The sequence below is a fragment of the Ascaphus truei genome, chromosome 20 (genome assembly GCF_040206685.1).
Source record: "Ascaphus truei isolate aAscTru1 chromosome 20, aAscTru1.hap1, whole genome shotgun sequence".
Classification (NCBI taxonomy): Eukaryota; Metazoa; Chordata; class Amphibia; order Anura; family Ascaphidae; genus Ascaphus; species Ascaphus truei.
In genome coordinates, this window is record NC_134502.1 from 5,719,223 (window position 1) to 5,745,581 (window position 26,359).

At 43.8% G+C, this 26,359-nt stretch overlaps 1 pseudogene; it reads left to right on the forward strand.

Moving 5' to 3' along the window:
* The first annotated feature begins 9,628 nt into the window (after nucleotides 1-9,628).
* On the forward strand, nucleotides 9,629-26,047 carry LOC142471453 (uncharacterized; annotated as a pseudogene).
* Nucleotides 26,048-26,359: the final 312 nt, after the last annotated feature.

The window sequence follows — 26,359 nt, forward strand, 5'->3', positions numbered from 1 at the left end:
GATAATGTGGTGTTGATATCAGTTGAACTATAGATCTGATTGAGCGAATGTGTGATGTACGGTTTGATACCTAATGGTTTGTTGGGTGAATTAGTACATAGAGTTAACCTTTCAAATGACTGTGATTACCTTCTGTTTTACTAGTCAGGTTGTAAGAACGGTAGTCCCTCCCCCAAAAACACAAATCACCCACACCTTTCAATTACTTCAAGCAGGTGAAAATGCTGTCAATTAAGTTGAACGTAACATGACCCTGTTATTTGGCTGTGTGCTGAACCCCACCCCCTGTGTTGACGTGTATGCTGTGATGACATATTAATTGCAGCTGCTTTAACAATGGTAGATGAGAAAAATAGTAGTCTGAAGTGTGCAAGCTATGAACACAATGAGATAACATATGCTATGTGTGCCTCATTATGCTCTCTGTATATGACATGAAGCAAAAATGGACCTTTTTAAAAACAAACACACATTTGTTAGTGCAAGTGATGTTTGTTGGCCGTTGCATGCAATATATTCGATGCATGATTTGAAGAGGCAGTAATGTCGTGTTTGTAGGAGTTAAATACATAAAATACACATTAATATTATATATATGTATGTTCTGCACCAGTACATAGTAATATTTTCTCATTAGCATGTCTTACACATGTGTTGTTCCCCATCCTCGGCCACCATAAATTGCTTCCACTGCAGCAAAGGATTGTGGTAAATGACATGCAAATGAGCACGCAATGCCACGTGGTATATTATCTAATGCTTTTAGTAGGACTACAAAATATAAATATATTTTGATATATATATATATATATATATATAGAGAGAGAGAGACAGAGACATATATACATATATAGATGTAGGTATGCTTATATTGGGAAGAAAGTATAAATAGCAGCGGAAATGTGTAAAATAACTGTAACCAACGACACGCCTAGTACAGTAACATTTCTCACCTGGTGGAAATTGTGAGGAATAAATTCCGATGTCCCTGTCACCGGGCAAACCTTCCATGACGACGGGAAGTAATTTTTCACGAAGCTGCTCCTCCAATGGAGTTAAGATGAGACGTTGTGCTAGCGGCCCACCTCCAGTACCAGAAGCATGCAAGCGTTGGTCTTGTATTTTCTTCTTTAATTTAGCCCTAATATCGTCAAATCTCTTGCGACAATTAATCTTGTCCCTGACACGATTCCTACACGCATTCACACCAAATATTATTTTGTCCCACATTTCTTTTTTGCTTGATGAACTTGTCCGCACTTGAAATACATACAAAATATATGACGTTAATTCATAATAATACAACCACCAGTTTCCAACACTGCTAGCTGTTCCAAGAGATACCAAACATACTGGCGTAGGTGTAATATGTGAAGCACATGAGCATTCACTTCTAAACCTAGACATGTAAGGAAGCTTGCATTAATATTGTATGCAGTTAGCGCAAATTGAACGCCTGACTGTTCTTGTCATTGTAACGCATGATAAAAAGATGTGTTTCCACAATAATTAACATTGATAGATATTATGGACCCATATTTGCATATTAACACAACTCACATGACCTAGGATCACATGTATTTGAAGAATGAATGCAAAGGTACACTGGCGACACACTTTATTCGAGCTCGGCTAGTCCCACGAATTCGGGTATACCCGGGTGTATTGAGGTTTGTGACTGTTTTCTGCCCGAGTGCATTGGGTTATTTTCCAGGCAGGGATTGAAGCATTTTATTCCCGCTGGCTGCAATACTGCACAGTATATATATATATACTGCATTACAATTCATGAATTTATGCCATCTGGTAGACACGCGAAGCATTGCAGCCTATTAAATCCTAATCATGATCATTTAACAGATCAGCCACCCGTCAGCCAGGCATGAACCCAGGCTGGGAAGGCAAACGCAACGGGGCTTGTCAGGTGAGGAGCGGCGCATTCCAGGTATCTGCCAGGTACATACTGGGTATTTGCTCGAATAAAGTGTGTCGGTGCAGTACACTTACCTACTAAATGGCCATACAGACTGTCATAGTGCTCCAGAATCCCAGTGACAAGAGCTGTATTTTCCTGGTCATTGAAGCGAGGATTACGTGGCTGCTCCACACGTTTCTTCCATCCAGTTTTAGGCTCAGAGTTTGCCTGCTGCTGACTGGACTCTCCTTCTTCCAATGGAAGAGACTCCAAAAGTGGCCCCCCAGCAAGCATCCCACCACCAGACACACGAGCAGCACCAGCAACAGAGCCACCAGCAGCACTCGCACTCCCAGCAACAGCACTCGCACTCCCAGCAACAGCACTCGCACTCCCAGCAACACCACTCGCACTCCCAGCAACAGCACTCGCACTCCCAGCAACAGCACTCGCACTCCCAGCAACAGCACTCGCACTCCCAGAAACAGCACTCGCACTCCCAGCAACATCACTCCCCTGAACAGTACGTTAACTCCGACGCGTACTCGCACGACTAGCACTACCACTCACACCAGCATCACTCTTCCCACGCTTTGCGGGCATACCTCTAGCACTCACAAAAAACAAATTAGAAATGTACAGCCAATCACACGAAACACTTCCACATACAAAACAAGACAAAGATGTAAACAAAACAACAAAGGACAAAGCACTCACAATACACAACAAGTCTCTCAGTCAATATGCAAATATTAAATCGCCCAGCTATGTTCGTCTCTCTCTCTCACTCCCAACAACACAGAGAATGATTAACAGTACACGTTGCCTTTAAATATGGCGCGCTATCCAAAACATGCTTGCTTCGCCTGATTCAGCTAGAAGTTTGATTGGCGAACCTAACAGCAGTCCGCCATGCACGCCGATACACCTGTGTGTGATCGGCAAATCATCGTGAGAGTGGGCGGAATCGGTTTCGTCTTGATTCGGAAGACATTCGGAACTTACTGCATACGGAGAGGGAAAATCGCCAACAACATGGCTAATCGGTAAGCTTGCCGATTTCACATTTTCGGCGCTTACTGCATGAGGCCCTAGGAGACAAGAAAAGCACTCAAGTTATGATGCAAAAAAAATTGTATTGAAAAAACAACAGGCACAAACAAATCCAACGTTTCGGTCCTGTATAGGACCTTCCTCAGAGGCGTGCTAGAGAACACTGCCCAGGGAAAACATATATACCCTCCACCAACCTGTGTAAGCAATTGAGAACAGCTGTTTATAATTAAAAAAGGGATACTGCCGACGCCTTGGAGCTCTGTCATCACTCCGCATCAGTTAGGCTTCACTGCTGATCTGTTTACATCTGGCTGTCAGATGCCATTCACATCACGCTTGCGCGTCCACGGGTGGAGCCAATGAACACACCAGACCTCTATGGCGTCCCCCGTTGCCATGGTGACATTTCCAATGCGTCTTTAACCAGGTATGCGAAGGCAGGAGCAGACTGCAGCAGAGAGCAGGAGCACAGAACTGTGCGAGTGCGATGACGTCACTTCACCACTCGTTCAGATCCCTATATCAAACATATAAGTGCATAATTTAAAAACATGTTGAAGGTTTAAAAGTATATTCCAGATGCGTGGTATTAATTAATTAACTACAACAAAATCAATCTAAAGTGCATATAAATGATCTATCATTACTCAGCAAAGCTACCGCAATCAAGTAAAAATAACAGTGAACATAGTTGAGCAAAGGGAAAGAGAGAAAAAGAGGGAAAAAGAAAGAGTTAAAAGGGAAAAAAAGGGGAGGGTGGGAAAAAAAGAGAAACAAAATAAGTAGAACAAGAATGAAAAAGAAAAACAGGACAGGGCCAACAGGGCTAAGGGAGCAGGGAATAAACACACAGAGAGGGGATTGTCAAAGGGATCATAAGCCTGAACTACTGTAAATACCCCATTCATATTATAAAAAAACACTCCAACTTAAAGACCTCATTTAACCATCTGGGCGTCATAGTGTCTAATTCATAAATGAGTTTCATCTCCAATTGTAGGAGTAGTTTCCCTCTGTCACCCACCCTAGTGGGGATATGTGCTTGCTAGATAGGCATACATCGCAGGGTAGCGAGATTGTGTTTAAAGTTTTTGAAGTGCCTCGCAACCGGTTGTAATTTGCAGTCTTCAAGTCCTGTGCTATCGGCCAGAGCTTTCCTGATTGCTGATCTATGGAGGCAGATACGCTCTTTTAGCATTCGTGTTGTCTTCCCGACATAGTACAGTCCACACGGGCAGCGGATAAAATAAACAACGAATCTGCTTTCACAGTTCATATAGTCCCGGATTTTTCATACTTTACCGCTGTGGGGATGCGTATACTGCTTGCCAAGTATGAGGTATTGGCAGTTGGTACACCCATGACATTTAAATACTCCCGGTTGCCTGCTCAGCCAATTGGTGGGTCTATCATATTTCTCAACTGGATCTGCTTGGGTTAATGAATCTCCTATATTCCGCCCCCTTCTATAACAGAATAGTGGAGGACGAACAAAGTTCTTGCCTATAGTGTCATCATTGGCCAATATATGCCAATGTTGTTGTATAGATGTTTTGATCATCCCCGAAGCAGTACTATAGGTACAAGTGACATGGAACCTGTCTCGCTTCTGTGTGTTTAAGGAGGGTGTCAGAAGCTGTTCTCTAGGAATGTCCTTGGCTTTTAATAATGATGCATCAAGGTCCTTGCGTTCATAACCCCTTGCCATGAAGCGTCTGTGCATCTCCAACAGTGCTTGTTCACGTTCCTTTGGATCACTAGTAATCAAACACACTCTCAGAAACTGAGAGTAAGGTAACCCTTTCTTTAAAGGTATTGGATGATGGCTGGTGGCCAGGAGGAGAGAGTTCTTGTCAGTATCTTTTTGGTGTATCCTTGTCAAGAGTGCTCCTTCGTCTATATAGACTTCTGTGTCTAGAAAAACAACCTTGCTGGAACTGTAGGTCAATGTAAACCGAATGGTCGATGCGATCTGGTTCAGGTAATCTAAAAACCTCAGCAGCTCTTCCTCAGTGCCATCCCACAGCAGTAAGACGTCATCAATGTAGCGCATGTATTCAACAATGTGATGTGACAACGGTGCATCATTGAGAATGTGTGTTTGTTCATATTGATGCATCAACAGGTTCGCGTATGATGGGGCCATATTAGACCCCATGGCTGTACCCATTATCTGGAGATAAAACTTATCCTCGAATTTGAAGTAATTCTTGCATGATACTATGTTCATCAGAAGTAGTAAAAACTCAGTCGGTGGTCCAGACCGGTCTCGGTGTCTCTGTAACTGTTCCGCTGCGGCTTCCAAGCCTTCCGTGTGTGTTATGTTTGTATAGAGACTCGTAACGTCCTTTGTTACCAAGAAAACTTCACCTTGTTTCACAGATACTTTCGCCAGTCTGTTAATGAAGTCTGTGGTATCTCGAATGTAGCTAGGCATTTTCATAACTAGAGGTTGCAGGAAAAAATCCAGATATTGTGATAAGGGGTGACAAATCGACCCCCTCGCTGATATAATCGGTCTCCCGGGAGGTAGGGTCAATGACTTATGAATCTTCGGTAAGATGTAGAGAACCGGAATAATTGGGTAAGGTTGTATTAAAAAATGTCCAATCTTATCTGTGATCCATAGATTGTTTACACCCATTTGGATCACCGCATCAACCTCTCGTTTATAAACGGCTGTGGGGTCTCCACTCAGTGATTTGTAGTGATGAGTGATGTTCAATTGCCGCAAGACCTCTGTGCGGTATTGACTGTAGTTCATAATTACAGTACTGCCACCCTTGTCCGCAGCTCGGATGATTATATCCTTGTTATCACGTAGGGCCTTAAGTGCCCGTTGTTCCTCTGCCGTGAAATTGGTGAAACTCCTCTTGTAGCTACTCACTCGCTTCTTAGTGTCTGTTTCCACCAAACTGATGAACGTTGAAATGTTGTAATTGTGTACCTGTGGATCAAAGGTGCTTGGTTGATGGAATTGGCGCATGGTGGGTTCCTCCTGATCAACTCCCTGTATAGTGCTGGTACTTCTCCCAAAAAATTATTTTAATCGTAATCTTCTTACAGACAGAAAACAAAACAGACAATAAACAAAAATAGTCCTTGGCGCACTATCTGGTATATAACCTGACAGAAAAAGAGGAAGTCCAAAGTTCCTGGTGATAAGAGTGTTATGCCCAAGATCCAATTGCACTCTGAGTCCTTCGAGGTGGTTGAATCAGATCTGTAATAGTGTAAAAAACAAGACAACCATTGCGTAGTATTTCTGGTCAATTGCTAACTCCCCCACCGTTGCCAGCTACTTACCTAAAAATAGATATAAAAAGGCCTCAAAAGGTATCTTTAACTTTCCCAACTGTCTGATCCCAGGTTAGTTGTCAGGCGAGATGACCCCTCTTTTCGGATAGATGCCTCTCACCAACACAACCCGGAATGCAAGGGAAAATGAAGGAACCAATGGTATGATACCGTAACAATTTATTAAAAAACTACAGAACTAAACAACAGTGCACTCACATGCCGATAGTCCCTATGTACAGGATACTATCGGCATGTGAGTGCACTGTTGTTTAGTTCTGTAGTGTTTTAATAAATTGTTACGGTATCATACCATTGGTTCCATCATTTTCCCTTGCATTCCGGGTTGTGTTGGTGAGAGGCATCTATCCGAAAAGAGGGGTCATCTCGCCTGACAACTAACCTGGGATCAGACAGCTGGGAAAGAAGTTAAAGATACCTTTTGAGGCCTTTTTATATCTATTTTTAGGTAAGTAGCTGGCAACGGTGGGGGAGTTAGCAATTGACCAGAAATACTACGCAATGGTTGTCTTGTTTTTTACACTATTACAGATCTGATTCAACCACCTCGAAGGACTCAGAGTGCAATTGGATCTTGGGCATAACACTCTTATCACCAGGAACTTTGGACTTCCTCTTTTTCTGTCAGGTTATATACCAGATAGTGCGCCAAGGACTATTTTTGTTTATTGTCTGTTTTGTTTTCTGTCTGTATGCTATTGCTGTACACTCCTTGTGGATAGGTTTGGTTTTTTAATCCTTAGGCAGCCGTTTTCTCAGTCTGTCCAATCAGTCTGTAGGATTCACTATTAATGTATTGTTATATCTTTTAAAGAAGATTCAACATTTAGAGCACTTATATATCGCTATAGTGTATTGTTAAGCTAGGCTAATAGGTTGAGCGCTTAGTATATGTTTTAGTTTAATTTTTCACCACTGCACTAATCGTAATCTTCTATTTAATTTATACAAGTCAACCTCCCAGTCAAAGGGGTTCATGGTGTGTGTTGGAATAAACGACAAACCTTTACTCAAGACACTCCTCTCTGCTTCGGACAAAAGATGTGTAGAGATATTGAAGATCATCTCCTCTGCGGGCGCCCTCTCTGTGCTCCCCTGGTTTTGGAGTCCCTTGGTAGGAATCTTGTTCCCCCCACCACCTCTCCGGATCGGTCGCCACCGACGTGGTCTAGTAATGGTGGCTTTGGGTGGGGTAGCGTGCCTTGTCCTAAAAAAGGCACCGCGGGCGTGGCTTCTGGACCATCTGAGTGGTCCGTATCACTGGTATTGTATGCACTACCAGTGTTAGCTGCCCGTCTAGATTTAGTATAATTCCTCCTCGTTCCTGTTTTCCCTTGAGCTGGCTCACCTATGCCCAGCAGCCAGTTGTAGATAAGGCGTTCCTTATAGTCAGAGGCTACTTGTTTCAACTTATCCCTCTTATATTTGATCAGGCTTTCTCTGTATGCGTCAACAGTCACCTGTAATTTATCCACCCAATTAGTGTCCACATCAGAGGCTAATGTCTGTTCATGTTTGGTTTCAATAACCACAATCTCACTCTTGATCTTAGTGAGCTTCTTAGTAGCTTGCTCTATAACTAGAATCATCAAATCGAATGAGCACTTGTTGAGAATGCAGATCCACTGTTTACAAAAGTCAGGATCACTGCGACCAATCGTGGGCTGATTCTTTATTCTGAAGCCCCTAGGTAGTTGTTTCTCGCAGTGATAATACGACAAATTCGCTCCATGTAGATAGTAATCCACCTCTTTCTTCTTTCATTTCAAGAGGTCATTATAAATATCAAGGGCCTTCTCTGGTCCAAAAATGTCCTCAACAGGATCCGTGTATCTAATGTTGGTGATCTCTGCTTCACTGTAACTCAAAGTGTCTGATATTGAGGAAAATATACCGGCAACATCTGGAAAATTTTCCATTGGCAATGTCTCGGAGAGAAAAAAAATGTATATCAAATGTAGAAATACACAGAAAAAAACACTGCTGCAGCCAGAGAGCAGTGCGTATAATGGCCGAGTTCTCTGCTCATAGGAATAATAAACAGAGATAGCAGCAGGCACTTCCAAGGCTTCAGTAAGGCAGGTGCATGTTCTATAGAGATCAATAGCAAAATAAGTGTCCCACTAGGAGACAAGAACAGCACTCAAGTTATGATGCAAAAAAATTGTATTGAAAAAAACACAGGCACAAACAAATCTAACGTTTCGGTCCTGTATAGGACCTTCCTCAGGGGCGTGCTAGAGAACACTGCCCAGGGAAAACATATATACCCTCCACCAACCTGTGTAAGCAATTGAGAACAGCTGTTTATAATTAAAAAAGGGATACTGCCGACGCCTTGGAGCTCTGTCATCACTCCGCATCAGTTAGGCTTCACTGCTGATCTGTTTACATCTGGCTGTCAGATGCCATTCACATCGCGCTTGCGCGTCCACGGGTGGAGCCAATGAACACACCAGACCTCTATGGTGTCCCCCGTTGCCATGGCGATGTTTCCAATGCGTCTTTAACCAGGTATGCGAAAGCAAATCGGTGATTGGCTGGCAGGGAAATTCCCACCCTCTGATAGGCTGTAGAGGTTTGTGAATGGGACACTGAAACCCATAAGGAGCCTTCCAGCCAATCAGAGGGGCAGATTCCAAGCGCCAAACCAACAGCAGCAAATTTAAAGGTGCTCTGTGCTGAATAGACGCGAGCCGGCTTCAAAGATTTTGAGTGAGAAAATGTTTCAAGTCCCACTTTTGGAGATCGTAGCGGTCGCGGCTGACATTGCATGCCGAAATCAGTTACAGGAGTATATGAGTACCTCCCGGTCATTGGAAAGAGCTCCTACAGAGGTCATTTTTTGAATTTTGTTTAAAGGACTATTTTATTCGTTAGCCCCCTTCCCAGTAAGTATGTTAACCCTGTAAATTGTGTTACATTGTGTGTATGTCTTTTCCTGAAATACATGACAATTTATTTTACCTCCTTCCTTTGCTCAATAAATGATCCCGGTATAAAAAGGTGTTGATTAACCTGGTCTCCCGTGATAGGTGAGCAAACTTTTGAAGTGCGAGCCCCCTTTTCATCTATGATATTAGTCTGGCCCACCCTGCCTGATTTAATCAAAATCCACATGAGAAAAAACTTTATTAAATCGGTGTTTATATACAATATAAATGTGAATACAAATACGTAAAAAAAACTTGCATAATACAACATTTAAAAAAAAGGCAAAATGTGCCAAATTTTATATGGATTTTTAAAATAATTAATTTCCTTTCGTGTCATAGCCACTCTCCTCATCTCTCATCTCATACACAACTCTCTTTCATTCTGTAGGAATACATAATTGTGATGAAGAATTCCCCCCACAGCAGCATCCACCTGCTAACTGGAGAGGTGAGCACTGCTGGTGAATGTTACATTATACCAGATTCATGACTCTTCTGTCCCAAGCTCACTGTGGCAAGTGAGTAGAAGCAGGCAGCTTAACTCACTCCCTTTTGATGCATACAGAGTCCTTATTTCCTTCTCTAATTTCTATTGTAGAACAACAGTAACAAAAATGGGTGGAGACTGGGCAGGTAACATATATAAGGGAGAGGTCAATTATATTAACTTTACCAGAGGATATAGTTCAGGTGACTTCTCAAGATGGCTGCTGGCTGAAAGAGACAGTATGCTTGCCTGTTCAAGAAGGAAATATATCAAGTAGAAACCATCAGCCAGGGGTCTTGGAACATACCAAATTAGAGCCAGGGTAGTAGTTACCCTTTATTGACCACGCTCTGTCTGGACCTGTGTGTATTATTCTATCTTATCTCTGATTCTCTGCATGTTCTTGTTTTACTGTCTCTTTATAAGTAATTGGTATTACAGAATAAATTGTTCTATGTGAATGCTGAATGGGATTCTCTCTGTCTCAGGTACCTATAAGGTGTGAGGATGTTGCAGTCTATTTCTTTATGGAGGAGTGGGACTATATAGAAGGACACAAGAGGCTTTACAAGGACGTAATGGTGGAGAATTACAAGTCCCTCAAATCTTTGGGAATCCCATTAAACAGGAGTTCAGGTAGAACTATGTTTTTTTAAATAGTTCATAGCTTCCTGCTAAATTCAATAGAAGTGACATACAGACAAACTCACGTGTAACAAAAATGGTAGAGATGAAAATAAAAAAGGGACGAGAACAAAAAAGAAACAATAGTGCAATTTGTTTCCAAAAGTTAATCGGTGTATTAACTAACATCCAATGGTTGCACTCATGTTTGGGAAGTTCTTTTACGCATTCAGCATTTGAGAGGTCTCTCCTTTACAGTAGCTCTCCCCTCGATAACTTTCCTGCACAAATCCTCTAGGGTCGCTCGGGCTGCAGACACAGCTTCCCTATAGTGTAGTTTGGATTCCATCCTCTAACCTACCTGCCGAGATGTTCCGTCGGCGTGTGGTTGCACATGCGCACTCAGTCCTTCTCGTGCAGGAAAGTCAATGGGGGCTGGGAAATGTCCTCTGTTTACTCGGCTATCTCCATCCTACGCATTTCACCGGGGTACTCTGCTTCATCAGGGAAGCCACAGGGTTGCACTACTACTACTACTAAATCTATCTGGAAGCTATGAGCTCTTATGAACTTTTTTGGACTTATTTGCTTACCCTCCAGGTGAGGATGGATATTGAGTTATTCCTTTAAAGCTATCAATTGTTGTTTTATTTAGCTGTGTTGTCTTAGAGTTTTTATAGATGTTTTACATACATTCACCAGCATTATATATTTATATCATAAATACTTTTTTTCAATATTAATGCAGATGCAGTCACGCGTATTAGAATACTTGTACCTGGGAGATTCTGGGGCAGAACTTCCAAGGCAAGAGTTCAAATGCTTGTGGCTGCATCTGTAATTTAATATTTAGTTGAATAGTTATATACTTGTATAGAACTATGTTTTGTTTGTTATGAACTTGAACCAAAATATCCCACTCGGGGTTGATGCCAATTATGTAAAAGATATTATCAGCAGAGACACAAGTTTGCAGTCTCTCTCTGCTGTGTTAGCAGAACACTGTCCCAAGTGTATTAAAATGGTGATGTAAACCTTGTGGGTTAAAAACTCTCAATTAAAATGTTTTTCTATCTTTATTTATATGTGAATACTATGAAGATAGGGTCAATTAATTTTGAGATGGGACAAATCCATAAAAAGATTCTTAAGAAAGAATATACATTTTTACAATATCTTTAAACTGCTACAATGTATGGTGTAAATGTATAGACATCTGTTTACTCCTCTATTGGAACTAACAGGCCTCCACTATGAAAATCTAGATATTGTATCAATTAAAGAGCAGGGAGAGGATGAGTGTGCGGAAAAGGACATTCAACCGGGGCAAATCCACCCAGACACCAGTGCAGATGAGTAACATACAGGATAATAATCTCCATGGAACATTGGTCAGAATTAGTAAATAGTCTCCCCGAGTTCTTAAATGTTAAGTTCATGTGAATATTTTTGACTGTTTAAAATCCTTTAAAATAGTTGGTATTTATATTACAATGTTAATTTCTAGCAAGTTCATTTGATAAAAAAATGTTTTAGGGAAAAAAAGAGTGTGTGTGTGTGTGTGTGTGTGTGTGTGTGTGTGTGTGTGTGTGTGTGTGTGTGTGTGTGTGTGTGTGTATATATATGTGTATGTATGTGTATGTATATATATATATATATTTGTAGTTTTTTGTTTTTTATATATGTATATATATATATATATATATATATATACAGTGTTCGACAAATCACCCAAAAATCTACTCGCCCAACCAAAAAATCTACTCGCCACCTTGTCCCGCCCCCACCCCTAGTCCCGCCCCCAACCCTGCCCCTAGTCCTGCCCCCAACCCCGCCCCTAGTCCTGCCCCCAACCCCGCTTTAAAATAAAATATATAAATAAAATACATTTAATAAATTCCTAGTCAGAACAACATTCGTTTTTGACAAATGTGTTTATTGTATTACATTATACTACAATTAGTCCTTGTTACATGTGTGTGTGTAAATGTCGGATCTAGAATTAAAAGCCAGGTGTGAATGACTAGTTTCCTGAACCCCTTAACCAGTGTCTGGATGCCCCCGCTTCACAATATCTAAAGCAGCAATCCCACCTGGGATCTTACCTGATCCGCAGTCCCTCAATGTCCAGGTACGCTCATTCCTGCAATGTTATACATTGGGGAGGTGTTCCCTACCTGTCTTCTGGGTTAGGGGGGGGTTGCGATGTCTTCCGTGTGAAGCTTGAGCCAGATCTGGAAGAAAGCAGTATAGGGTAGTTAAGATTTCGGTGTAGTATAGGGCAGTTAAGATATATAGGGTAAATAAGAGATCCAGATCCAGAGTGTGAGTGACAGAGAGAGAGAGAGTGGGGGAGAGAGAGAGAGAGTGTAGGGGAGAGAGAGAGTGTAGGGGAGAGAGAGAGTGTAGGGGAGAAAGAGTGTAGGGGAGAGAGAGTGTAGAGGAGAGAGAGAGTGTGGGGGAGAGAGTGTGGGGGAGAGAGAGAGAGAGGGTGGGGGAGAGAGAGAGAGAGAGAGTGGGGAGAGAGAGAGAGTGTGGGGAGAGAGAGAGTGGGGAGAGAGAGTGTGGGGAGAGAGAGTGTGGGGGAGAGAGAGAGTGTGGGGGAGAGAGAGTGTGGGGGAGAGGGAGAGAGAGTGTGGGGGAGAGGGAGAGAGATTGTGGGGGAGAGGGAGAGAGAGTGTGGGGGAGAGAGAGAGAGTGTGGGGGAGAGAGAGAGTGTAGGGGAGAGAGAGTGTAGGGGAGAGAGAGTGTAGAGGAGAGAGAGAGTGTGGGGGAGAGAGAGTGTGGGGGAGAGAGAGAGAGAGGGTGGGGGAGAGAGAGAGAGAGAGAGAGAGAGTGGGGAGAGAGAGAGAGTGTGGGGAGAGAGAGAGTGGGGAGAGAGAGTGTGGGGAGAGAGAGAGTGTGGGGGAGAGAGAGAGTGTGGGGGAGAGAGAGTGTGGGGGAGAGGGAGAGAGAGTGTGGGGGAGAGGGAGAGAGAGTGTGGGGGAGAGGGAGAGAGAGTGTGGGGGAGAGAGAGAGAGTGGGGGAGAGAGAGAGTGTGGGGGAGAGAGAGAGTGGGGGAGAGAGAGCGTGGGGAGAGAGAGAGAGAGTGTGGGGGAGAGAGAGAGAGTGTGGGGGAGAGAGAGAGAGTGTGGGGGGGAGAGAGAGTGTGGGGGAGAGAGAGAGTGTCGGGGGGAGGGAGAGAGAGTGTGGGGGAGAGAGAGAGATTGTGAGAGAGAGAGAGAGTGGGGAGAGAGAGAGTGTGGGGGGAGAGAGAGAGAGTGTGGGGGAGAGGGAGAGAGAGTGTGGGGGAGAGAGAGAGTGTGAGAGAGAGAGAGAGTGGGGAGAGAGAGAGAGAGAGAGAGAGAGTGGGGAGAGAGAGTGGGGGGAGAGAGAGAGTGTGGGGAGAGAGAGAGAGAGTGTGGGGAGAGAGAGTGAGTGTGGGGGAGAGAGACAGAGTGTGGGGGATAGAGAGAGAGTGTGGGGGAGAGAGCGAGTGTGGGGGAGAGAGAGAGAGAGTGTGGGGGAGAGAGAGAGAGTCTAGGGGAGAGAGAGAGAGTGTAGGGGAGAGAGAGTGTGGGGGAGAGAGAGAGAGTGTGGGGGAGAGAGAGAGTGGGGAGAGAGAGAGTGTGGGGAGAGAGAGAGTGTGGGGAGAGAGAGTGTGTGGGGAGAGAGAGAGAGAGTGTGGGGGAGAGAGAGAGTGTGGGGGAGAGAGAGAGTGTGTGAGAGAGAGAGTGTGGGGGAGAGGGAGAGAGAGTGTGAGAGAGGGAGAGAGAGTGGGGGAGAGAGGGAGAGTGTGGGGGAGAGAGAGAGAGAGTGTGTGGGGGAGAGAAAGAGTGTGGGGGGGGAGAGAGAGTGTGGGGGAGAGAGAGAGTGTGGGGGCAGAGAGAGAGTGTAGGGGGAGAGAGAGAGTGTGGGGGGAGAGAGGGAGAGAGAGTGTGGGGGAGAGAGAGAGAGTGTGGGGGAGAGAGAGAGAGAGAGTGTGGGGGGGAGAGAAAGAGTGTGGGGGGGGAGAGAGAGTGTGGGGGAGAGAGAGTGTGGGGGGAGAGAGAGAGTATAGGGGGAGAGAGAGAGTGTGGGGGGAGAGACAGAGTGTGGGGGGAGAGAGAGAGTGTGGGGGAGACAGAGGAGAGAAACGGTGGGTGATACACAGAGAGAGAGGCTGGGTGAGTGACTGGCTGGGTGAGTGGTTTGCTGGGTGAGTAGCTGGGTGGGACAGGGGTGACTGGGTGGGTGGGTGAGTGACACTGACTGGGGGTGGGGGGGTGAGTGACACTGACTGGGGGTGGGGGGTGACTGACACTGACTGGGGGTGGGGGGGTGACTGACACTGACTGGGGGTGGGGGTGACTGACACTGACTGGGGGTGGGGGTGACTGACACTGACTGGGGGTGGGGGGTTGACTGACACTGACTGGGGGGTGACTGACACTGACTGGGGGGGGGGCATGAAGCTCGTGGGGGGGGGGGCCAGGCCGACATCCCCCCACCTCATGCGGCGGCTGCGCCATCATGAAGGGAGCTGGCGCGTGGGAGGCACGTAGTGAGGGCCGAGCCCCCCCCCGCAAGCCAACCGGGCTGCAGCAGCGGGGACCTCCCGCCCCGGACATCGATCGGTGGATCGAGGGGAAGGGGACAGGAGGAGGGGAAGGGGACAGGAGCAGGAGGAGGGGACAGGAGCAGGGGACAGGAGGAGGGGAAGGGGACAAGAGCAGAGGACAGGAGAGCTGCCGCGGTGGGGAGTAGGGAGCCATGTGGGGAACATGGGGATCGCAGGGAAGGAGCAGAGGGGCCGCAGCATGGAGAGTACTTACCCTCCAACAGATGTCCAGGCAGAAAGAATGGCCACTCGTTGGGGGCGGGCTCATATAGAGCCTGGCCGGCCGCCCGCCCACAAAGCCTGTGAGCGCGCGCCAATCAGGAGTCAGGTAGGGGGAGTTTTTTGGGTTTTTTTTTAGCGCGAGCAGGGAAATTTCAGCGTGAACGGGGGAATTTAAAAAAAAAACACATGTGCTGCTTGGGCCAATATTTACACGCCCGGGGGTTAAATCCACCCGCCCCGGACGAGTAAATGTATAGGATTGTCGAACACTGTGTATATATATATATACAGTATGTACAGTATATATGTATGTATAGTTTACCGTTATTTTATTTTCTGGGTCTCCAATCACTGCACTGGGTACTAAATTTGCTAGTTCCTCCCCTTCAGATTGTAGGGGAGACAGGTGAGAGCCGGGAAGGTGTCTGATGCTAAATTCCTCTCTAGTAGTGCAGATAATGCTGAAACCTTTAAGTAATGTAGACAGAACCCCTTGTCAAAACCATCTTGCAAAAATTCTATCAATGACTAAAAAGAGAGAACAGAAAAATCTTAATTTTTCTTCTGACACCAGTCTTGAAGTCAACGGTATATTAATGAAATGGAGGTGTTCCTGGCTGGCATTAGGGTTGCGATTGCCTTATCTGAACATCCCTTCTTGTTCAGTATGTGCCACCTTTTCCATGTCCCCTGAAAGACTGGGGGATGCCATGTGGTATCTATTGCCATATTCACCAGATGGGCAAACCATGTTCTTCTTGTCTTATTCGAGTGATCATATGAAAGCCTTGAGTAGAAGCAGTCAACTTTTTTGTTTTTGAGATAGACCTCATGGAGCCCTCTCTGGGGCTGACCCTGGGGATACATCAGCTCGTAAAATAACGCAATATCTAATTCCCATTTATCTTGACGGATTCTTGTTCGGCTCAAAAAGTCAGCTGCAGCATTTTCTTTTGCATCTGGGAATATGAATCGCTGTGATGTTGTTCGTGTGGTCTTCCTACGACATGATGTGAGTCTCCCGCTTCTGGTTCCTTCTTCTTTTGCAATGTATATTACCATGGCAATATTGTCAGATTCTACTCTTATATTATTGTCTTTAATACAAGCGTGACATTTTTTGATCATGTTCTTCACTGCGCGCATTTTTAGCATGTTTGCTGGAAGCTCTTTGTAGGACCTTGGCCAACTTCCTTGTGCCAACCGTCTTCCCATCTGCACTCCCCATCCAGAACTGATTGTTGGTTATTGTTATTCAATCACCTTCCTGGAGGGATCATGTATTATGTAGATTTTGTGGGATTTCCCACCATCTTAGATCCAGTCCTGTTCTGGGATATATGTAAATATTTTGCTCTAGATATTTTGGAGCTGTGTTCCATTGATCTAAGAATGTTTTCTGCAGTGGTTTCATATGGAATCTTTCCCATCACCCATGATATTCCAGGATTGTGATTACTATGTGTGTGTTTGACAGTAACACCTTTTGTCTTGAGATGTTAACAATAATTCTTCCTGTTCATCCAGTCATTTATATATCTGGATAGCCCTCTTTCTCAACTCAACCACCAATGGAACTACTACCTTGGTAAAGGTGCTAATCCAAAAGGGATGGCAGTGTATATATACTGCTTCCCCCTTACTGGAATTATGAAAAATCTCTGATGGCTCTGTTTGATGGGTATGTTCAGATATGCATCCTTCAGGTCTATTGAAACCAGCCAGTTCTTTCGCTTGACTTCTTGAATAATTGTGTTTAATCATACTATCTTGAATTTTCTTAGTTGGATTATAGTATTGAACCTCCTGAGATCCAGTACTGCTCTGAATTCTCCCTGTACTTTTCTGACCAGAAATATATATAAACATATTGGATCAAAATAAAAACTCCAACGCGTTTTATGATGCAAGGTCACTTCTTCAGGGATGCTGTGATTGGTTGGAGCTTGTGACACGGTACACGTCACTCTGTGGTGCCGCCTGTCAATGCATGGAGTTCCCTTTCTCTGCTGTGCTGATTGGAGGTTGAGACGCCCAGTACCCAAGAGCTGTAACTGCTGGAGAAAGTGGATCTCGATTGATATTCTTCTACTCCCACACCAACTCTGGCTATCCCGTTCCTTGGAGGAGCAGTGATGTGAGGGTGGACAACTTCGGCATCCGTGGTCATATCGTAGCCGGTGAAGGAAGACGTGGTGCCTTCTGTGGATCCTGTGCAGCAGTCGTGGGAGCGCCTTATCCATTACTGGTTTTTATACTGTAACAAAAGTACCCTTTTGCTATGTACCTTTCAACCAGGGATCACCACTTTCACCACTTCCAGGTAGCGGAGACAGTCTTCTGATACAGAGGTGAAAATAAAGCTTTTGCCTGTTTATTTTGCCATTAAGATGTTGCAGCATATAACATAAATAAATAAAAACAAACAAAAGTCCTTGCTCCACTGACCACAAAACACCGCTCTCTTAGTACAAGCTTCTCTGAAAACAAATTGGTCGGCTCACAGGCAGGCTTTAACAGGTGCTCCTCTTCATTAGCAGTTGCAGCTGTGTGAGACCAGTGAGAGCTAGAAGTCCCGGTCAGGATTCTACCTGGTAAATCTCCAAAACGTGGAGTGAAGCACTGGCCCACCCTACTCTCCAAGTGCTCCGCCCCAGGGACCCAATAGGAGTCGCAATAATCCAAAATTGCACACTGCATCTCCCTCAGGCTTAATTATGACAGAAACCCTGCAATATTTATGGGGCAACATATACACTTTCCACTACCATACCCTTATATCTGTCACAATACGTACATGCCTATATAGTATTTCTATTCTGTACGTGCATATTTTACCTTTCATATACAAATTCTATTTTTACATACTACACTATAAGGGTCTTGCGCTTTCTTCTTTTTCTCTTGATCTAGCTGGCGTTTTCTTGACCTCAGCCTTTCCAGTACAGCTGCAGACACTCTACTTGTAAAGAGATGTTTATTATTATGTATATTTGCACTGTGGTGTTATTTGTCTATGTCACATACACAGTATTTTACTCAGTAATATATGTTAAACTTCAGCTGCTTATCTGTGGTTTCATATAGTTTTCACATTTTTGCAGTATAGGTCAAGTATGACCATTTAATTATAATTATTTTTTACACATTTTTGATGTGCTTGGACATATTTTCTATATACCCAATGTCTCCGCCACAATGGTGCCCTTCTCACTACCATTGAAAGGGCCATGAATCTTGCTGATCTGTTGTCAACTTAATTTCTCTGAGAGCACTCAGGATCAATCCTCTCATTGTATCCTGCTTGAGTGTTTCTTCCATGTAAGCTGCTCCGATGTGCATGGCTCTGGATAGGGATGTTATTGCTATTGTTGGTTTGCATACTGAAAAATACTTTCCTATGACACACTCCATTTTTCAGTCCATATCGTCTTTGAAGGATACAGCTCCTCGACATGCAACTTCATTTTTCTAGCAATCCTTGTGATTGCAGCGTAAACTTTAGGAGGGCTTCCCAAAAACCTGACCAATTTTTCTCAATAGAAATCATCCCGGCAAATCTTTTAAGAGCAAGCAATTTCTTGTCTGGCTGTGTCCACTCAGCCTCCATCACCCCCTTTATAACCTTGTGCAGGGGAAAATATCTAATCTTCCTTTGTGAGCCCATGAATAATTTCTTACTTCATGCGTTATTCTTCTGTGTCTTGTAACTCCAGTATTTACCTCATCGCCTTAATTAAGGGGTCTAGAAGGTCTAAATTAAAATCCAAATCTTCATCTAACTCCACCTGTTTGGATGAATCCCAATATTCGCCCCCGAATGTTGCTGAAATACATCTGACCCCTCTCAAAAAGAGTCTCCTTGTCCAGACTTGTTTGTGACTGTGACCTTTTTGGGAAACTGCTTGCTTGCCTGCTCAATCGGCACTATTTTCCTGGGTTTCTAAGTGCCTCCGCATACCGCAAGCATAGAAGAGAAATTCCGTCACTGTCGCGACTATGACGTAATCGCACATGCCTCTTATAGACATGGTGAGGAGCTATCAAATTTGGTACCCGTTGCCATGTGGAAAAAAGTAAAACACATTAAGTTGAATATGTATTAAATATGAGAAAGTCAATGAAATAAGAAAATTGAATTGGTATTGAATTATTTGAGCAGGTGAAGTTAAAGATGAAATTGTACCAAGGGCTGAGCAAATTGAGTGGTCGAGTGTGAAGAGTCACCTGGAAGCTCAGGAGATGGAAAGCCTTGAAGATACGAGCACAGGTGAGTAGAACAAGTGTGAATAAAGCAGTTCAGGGCCCATATTTCCCACATGTGCAGAGAAAAATGATTTAAAATTCAAATGTATGTGTAGGTATGTACTCAAGGAAATTATGTTGTGCATCAGTATTAAAAGTAATTAGGAAAAATTCCTTAGCATTCCTTATTTTAACCATTTGATTACTCTAATAATATACCTGCTACGGCCCAGGGCCTGGTATGCCATACTGTAGGTCCTTGTGTCATTCCAGATAAATCATCATTAAAATGCTAGTTTTCTTTCTGTCATGACCCTCCAGATCTCTAATCCGATTGTAGCCCCTCTGTCTCCAGATTGAGATATTACTGACTGATAGACCTGGAGCGAAATCAAGGTTATTCCAGATGGGTGTCGCCATGGAATGTTTTGTCGTGAGGGAATGCCAAAATTTCGTAGACTCCCAGATTGACACTGAGTTGGTCACCGAGGAGAGCGGCATGGCGGTAAATTTTCGCGCCGTTTTAGGTAACCAAATTAAGCTGCTCAGTTCCAGAGGTGCACATGCAGCATTTTCTGATTCCACCCATCTCTTTAACTTTGGGTTAGATTGCCATTGTACAATCTGACTTAATTGTGCCACCTTGTAATATGATACCAGGCAGGGTACTGCTAGGCCGCCCGCCACCACAGATCTTTTCATATTTAATTTACTTACTCTCGGTTTTTTACCTCCCCAGATAAATTTGGAGATTTCAGATTGAAGTGAGTGCAAGTCCCTCCAACTGAGTGGCACTGGAAGAGTTTGGAAGAGGTATAATATACGGGGGAGTAGATTCATTTTGACACTATGGATACGTCCAATCCAGGATATCCTTTTGGATGTCCACTTCCGTAAATCAGATTTTAAGGTCCGAATCAGGTTGGGGTAATTTGCATTGTACACGTCTTTTACAGTTTTGGTGATGTGGACACCCAGGTATTTTATGTGGTTTTGTTGCCAGTTAAATTTGAAATTCAATTTTAGTAATTTCTCCATGTGTCTAGGGAGGTTGATGTTGAGGGCTTCCGATTTGGATTGATTGATTTTGAAGCCGGAGACCTTAGAGAATTGATCTAGTAGGTCGAATAGGTTTGGTAGGGAAGTAAGGGGTTTTGTGATAATCAAGAGGATGTCATCCGCATACAGGGCCGCTTTATGGGTCTGGGAGTATGCGTTTAACCCTGAGATGTCTGGGTTTCCTCTGATTTGTGCCGCTAGTGGTTCGATACATAGGGCAAATAAAAGCGGGGATAATGGGCAGCCCTGTCTCGTGCCACTCTTTATTTGGAATGGCAGAGAGGGGTAGCCTTGGTGTATGACCCTGGCAGTGGGGTTAGAGTACAGCGACAGAATCGCCTCACTCACCCGATCTCCAAAGCCAAATGTCGCAAGCGTCTCTTTTAAATATGGCCAGTCTATCCTATCGAAAGCTTTTTCTGCATCCAGACTTAACAACATGCTTTGAGTTGCCTTACTATTTGCCAAATCCAACAGATCAATAAATCGTCGTGTATTATCCGCTGCTTGCCGGCCCTTGATAAATCTGACTTCATCTGGGTGTATAAGTCTGGGTAGGATGAGACTAAGTCTATTGGCCAATAATTTAGCGTATAATTTAACATCAGTGTTAATTAATGATATAGGCCGGTAACTTTTGCAATCTAGTGGGTCTTTCCCAGTTTTATGAATTAGTGATATTGACGCCTTTAACATCTCCTTGGGGATGGGGGCTCCCGCTAAAATAGCGTTAAACATGCGGAGCAACCTTGGGGCGAGTAGCTTTATAAATTTCTTATAGTAAAGCCCTGAGAATCCATCTGGCCCTGGGGCCTTTGATGGCTTCAGTTCTTTAATGGCCTGAGATAGTTCTTCAATAGTGAAGTCAGCATTCAAAGCTGCTCTATCTGTGTCCGTCAATCTCCCTAGTTCCGAGCTGGCTAAGAAATCTCTTAGGGCACCGCTCGTTATAGAGTTATGTGCCACTTTTTCACCGTTATACAGTGTTTCATAGAAGGAGCCGAATTCGTTTACAATTTTCTGAGGATTAGACGTGGGGGTACCAGATTTTAAGCGTATAGCTTGGATGTTATACTTAGCTTGCCTGTCCTTTAGCATGCGGGCCAGCATTGTATCCGGCCTGTTCGGTTTCTCGTAACATTTCCTCTTTGACCAACTCAGTGAATTGTCAGCTCTGGAAGCTAGTAGCATGTTAAATTCAGTTTTGACATCCTTTACCTCCTGTAAGGTTTTGGGGTCTAAATTCTTTTTATGGTTAGAGGAGAAAGTCTGTAATTTGTTTTGGAGATTAATAATTTTGGACTCTCTTTCTCTCTTTCGTCTGGCTGTGATATTTATTAACGTGCCGCGTAACGTTGCTTTATGGGCTTCCCATAGGACAAGCTGTGAGTCGACAAAAGTAATCAATTATGCTGTACGAGCCATGGGGGTGAGAGAAAAAAGTGTAATCCCTGTCTGCTGGATGTAATTCCCTCCATATATCTGATAACTGTTTGGTCTTGAGGCCCCGGAGCAAAGACACCCCCGCTCCTTTGTTGTACTGACCTACAACCCCTGACCTATCCAGGTGCGGTTGCATGACCATGTTAAATTCACCAGCGAGCACGACGCTCCCTTGGGCCACTGTGTTCAGGGTTCTGAAAAACTTATCGAAAAAGATTGTGCTCTTCTCGCTGGGAGCGTACAAGCAAGCCAACGTGATTCTCTGCCCCCTAATTGTTCCTACAACAATAATGTATCTACCATCAGTATCACGTTTAGTTAACTGCACTTCGAACGGAATGCTGTTCCGGAATAATATAGCTACCCCCTCTTTTTTTGACTGCTGCTGCTGATGTGAAAACCTGGGTGAAATCTTTGTCAAGATATTTAGGGGCACTTGATTTACTGAAATGTGTCTCCTGTAAAAAAAGGATTTCAGCGTGTTTCCTTTTATAGTCTGTAAAGGCCAACTTCCGTTTGGTTGGGTTGTTAAAGCCCTGTACGTTATGGGAAATAAGTATCAACGCCATTTATTAATGTGTGTGTGGAATAGCTTCTTGATATCTTTGGACTCACCCAAGATTCCATCCTTGGAGCATGCCCGGTCCGTAGTGCTGAGACGCAGCTGTACCATCTGTTGTGTGTTTTGACGGTGTAGCTGATGTTCCCCTGAGAGGGGAAGGGAGGGAGAGGTGGGAGGGGAGGAAAGGGAGGGAAGGGAGGGTGGGAAGGCAGGGGATGGGGGACCACATGCAGGTAAAAACAGTAGGGAGGAAACAAAAAATAACATGCATATATAACATCAACATGGCAGTGACATCAAATAATAAAAAAACAAGAGTCCACCTCGGGAGCCCCCGAGGGTGTCTCTTGTGTCCATGGGGTTGGTCTCCTGGTCCAGTCTTATAGAGGGATCTCTCCGTCTTGCTGGGACCCGACCTCCCTGGGACTTGTGTGCGATCCCTCTTTCTCAGGGATCGTAAGTGGAAAACAAAACATTCGACCATATCAGGGAAGAAAAAGAGATTCCCCACTCAGAATTCTTTAGATACCTCCAGATCAGGGCATTTTATAACAAATTTGCCCCATACCCCCTATTAACATCTTTCGAAAAGCTCTGTCTGGCTGAGACCGACACGAAGGGACTTACATCTCAGCTATACGGAGAAGTGATCAGTTCTGGTGGACGTGAGCAGCAGATACCCTCATTCCGATCTCAATGGGAAACAGATCTGGGAGAAAACTTAGAAGATGAAGAATGGAGCGCTATATTTATGGCCACAGCGAAGAGCTCCATATGCACCACTCTCAAGGAGAACGCATATAAAGTCCTAATGCGGTGGTACCTCACCCCACTGAAATTATCAAGGTTTGTGCGAGGATCCTCCCCCCTATGCCCCCGCCAGTGCGGAGGAACAGCCGACCTGTTACATATGCTGTGGTCTTGCCCACGGATCTCTCCACTGTGGGAGGCGATTAGACATTGGATACAGAGACTGTTTGATCTCACCATTCCCCCAGACCCGTGGTTGTTCCTCCTGAACAGGCCATTGACGGGCCTCTCCAAAGCACATAACAAACTAATTGCCCATTTTGCAATTGCAACGCGGTGCGAGATCGCAGCATTATGGAAACAATCTGATATCCCAACCATCCCAAAGATTCGGAATCGAATTTGGTTAATTTGCCAGATGGAAAAGTTAACGAGTTTAGTTAACGATACTGGTGACAATTTTCTAAAAGTCTGGACGCCTTGGCTGGCACAGACAGATATCCCGGGGATTGAGAGGTCCTCAACATGGCTCTGATAACAGTAAATGCGTTCTCCTTGGGAGGGGCTTACAGGAGGTATTCTATACCCCCAAGACCCTTTATAGCAGCATTATAATGTAAGTAATGTGAGAGACGACTCAGCTTGCAAGCATCTGTGATGCTTGGCACGGGGACCCGTGTTGCATCTACTACCAACGCACTCCCCCTACCTCACCCACAACCTACCCCTCTCCCCTCCCCATCCCGCCTCGACCTCCCCTCCCTTTTCCTTATTTTTTTTTTTTTTGTGAGTGTGTATTGTCTCCCCTTTTAAGTTGAGTTATAAGTGTCTGTTTGTCCATTTAAGTAGAGACGGCTTGGACTGTATGGTCCACACCAAAATACCCGGAAGAACGGGTCCCAAAGCACAGTAGGACCTCGTTGCTACTTACACAGTTGTTAAAATATTGTTTACATACAAGACAAAAGTATTCTGTAATGTATTTTATGCTGTTTTGATTCAATAAAATTTAAGTTAAAAAATAAAAATGCTTGTTTTCTAGGGGTTGATCAGAATCCCAAGATCAGAATTCTGTTTGTCACCCTGGGAGAGATCCCCGAACATGTGATTGCTACCAATGGGGAGCGGGACACCGGGAAGTCCTGTGGCCCATCTTTAGGAGCATCGCCTTTACCTTACAGTGTGGTGATATTATTTAGAAGCATGGAGTGGAGCCTTTTTTTCTATTTATTTTGTTTCCATATTTAAGTTCTGAATTGTCTTTATAATGATTACATATAGAGAGATGGCAGCCAATACATAAAGTGGCATAGAACATATAACTAAACTCGAAAGTGTTACCACCAAAAAGCCAATACCCCTCATTGTCAAATTATGCTCATAGTGAATTTAATGTTACATTATATTGTTATGAGACACTCACTGCATTTCCTTCCAACAGATGGATCCATGAGCTGGATCCACACTGCAGCCTGTTCAACAGATAGGACAATGGAAAATATCAATTTCCCCTCAGAGGGGAAGTGTCATAAATGCAATGAATGTGGGAGACACTTTGCTTACAAATCTAAACTTATTTTACATCAGATAACACACACAGGAGAGAAACCTCATAAATGCAAGGAATGTGGAAAACACTTAACTCGCAAATCTAATCTTGTTGATGATCAGAAAACACACACAGGAGAGAAGCCTCATAAATGCAACAAATGTGAGAAACAGTTTACTTACAAATCTAATCTTCTTGAACATCAGAGTGTGCACACAGGAGAGAAACTTCATAAATGCAATGAATGTGGGAAACCGTTTGCTTACAAATCCAGTCTTCTTGAACATCAGTGAATGCACACAGGAGAGGAGCTTCATAAATGCAAGGAATGTGGAAAACACTTCACTCGCAAATTTCATCTTGTTGAACATCAGAGAAAGCACACAGGAGAGACGCTTCATAAATGTAATGAATGCGGGAAACCGTTTTCTTCCGAATATACTCTTGTTGCGCATCAGAAAACACACACAGGGGAGAAGCCTCATAAATGCAGTGAATGTGGGAAACAGTTTGCTTCCAAATATACTCTTGTTGCGCATCAGAAAACACACACAGGTGAGAAGCCTCGCAAATGCAATGAATGTGGGAAACAGTTTACTTTAAAATCTGATCTTATTGGACATCAGAAAACGCACACAGTAGAGAAGTCTCATAAATGCAATGAATGTGGGAAACACTTCTATCTCAAATCTTATCTTATTAAACATCAGAAAACACACACAGGAGAGAAGCCTCATAAATGCAACGAATGTGGGAAACACTTCACTCGCAAATCTTATCTTGTTGAACATCAGAAAACACACAGGAGAGAATGCTCACAAATGCAATGAATGTGGGAAAGACGTTGCTTTCAAATGTAGTCTTATTGTGCATCAGAGAACACACACAGGAGAGAAGCCACATAAGTGTAATGACTGTGGGAAATAGTTTACTCAAATATAGTCATATTATACATCAGAGATTACACATAAGAGGGAAGAAGCCCTAATTAATGTAATGAATGTGGAAAAACATTTTGCTATCAAATCTTGTTATACATCAGACACTACACAGGGTAAAAACATCATACGTTCACTGACTGTGGGAAACACTTCTAGTAAGCCCTCTCTTAATCGACATCAGATAATTCAAATAAGAGAAAAGCCTTATACTTGAACTTAGTGTGGGAATTGCTTTACTCACAGGTCAAATCTTCTTCAACACCAGACAACTCATACAGAAAAGAAATAATGTGTGCCATAAATGTGGGAAATACTTTGCTTCCAAATGTAATTTTACAGTATTTCAGAGAATGCACAAAGGAGAGAGACTTGCGTTCAATATTTTTAGGAAAACCGCTTTTTATTGCCTCAAAATTCACGAGACAAGCCACACTGTATGTTTTCCCTAAATGTGGGAAATGCTTTTCTGAATAATCAAGTCTTCTTACACACCAGACAAACTCATACAAGAGTGAAGCCATGAATGTGGGAAATGGAACTTCCCATGGCGTATATATATTTTTACTCACTTTGAAAGTCTCGTCACACACAGCGAACACACATGGAATAGAAGCTGTGTGATTGTCCCACGCGGGAAAAACTTTTTTGATAAATAAAATATTTCTATGCATCA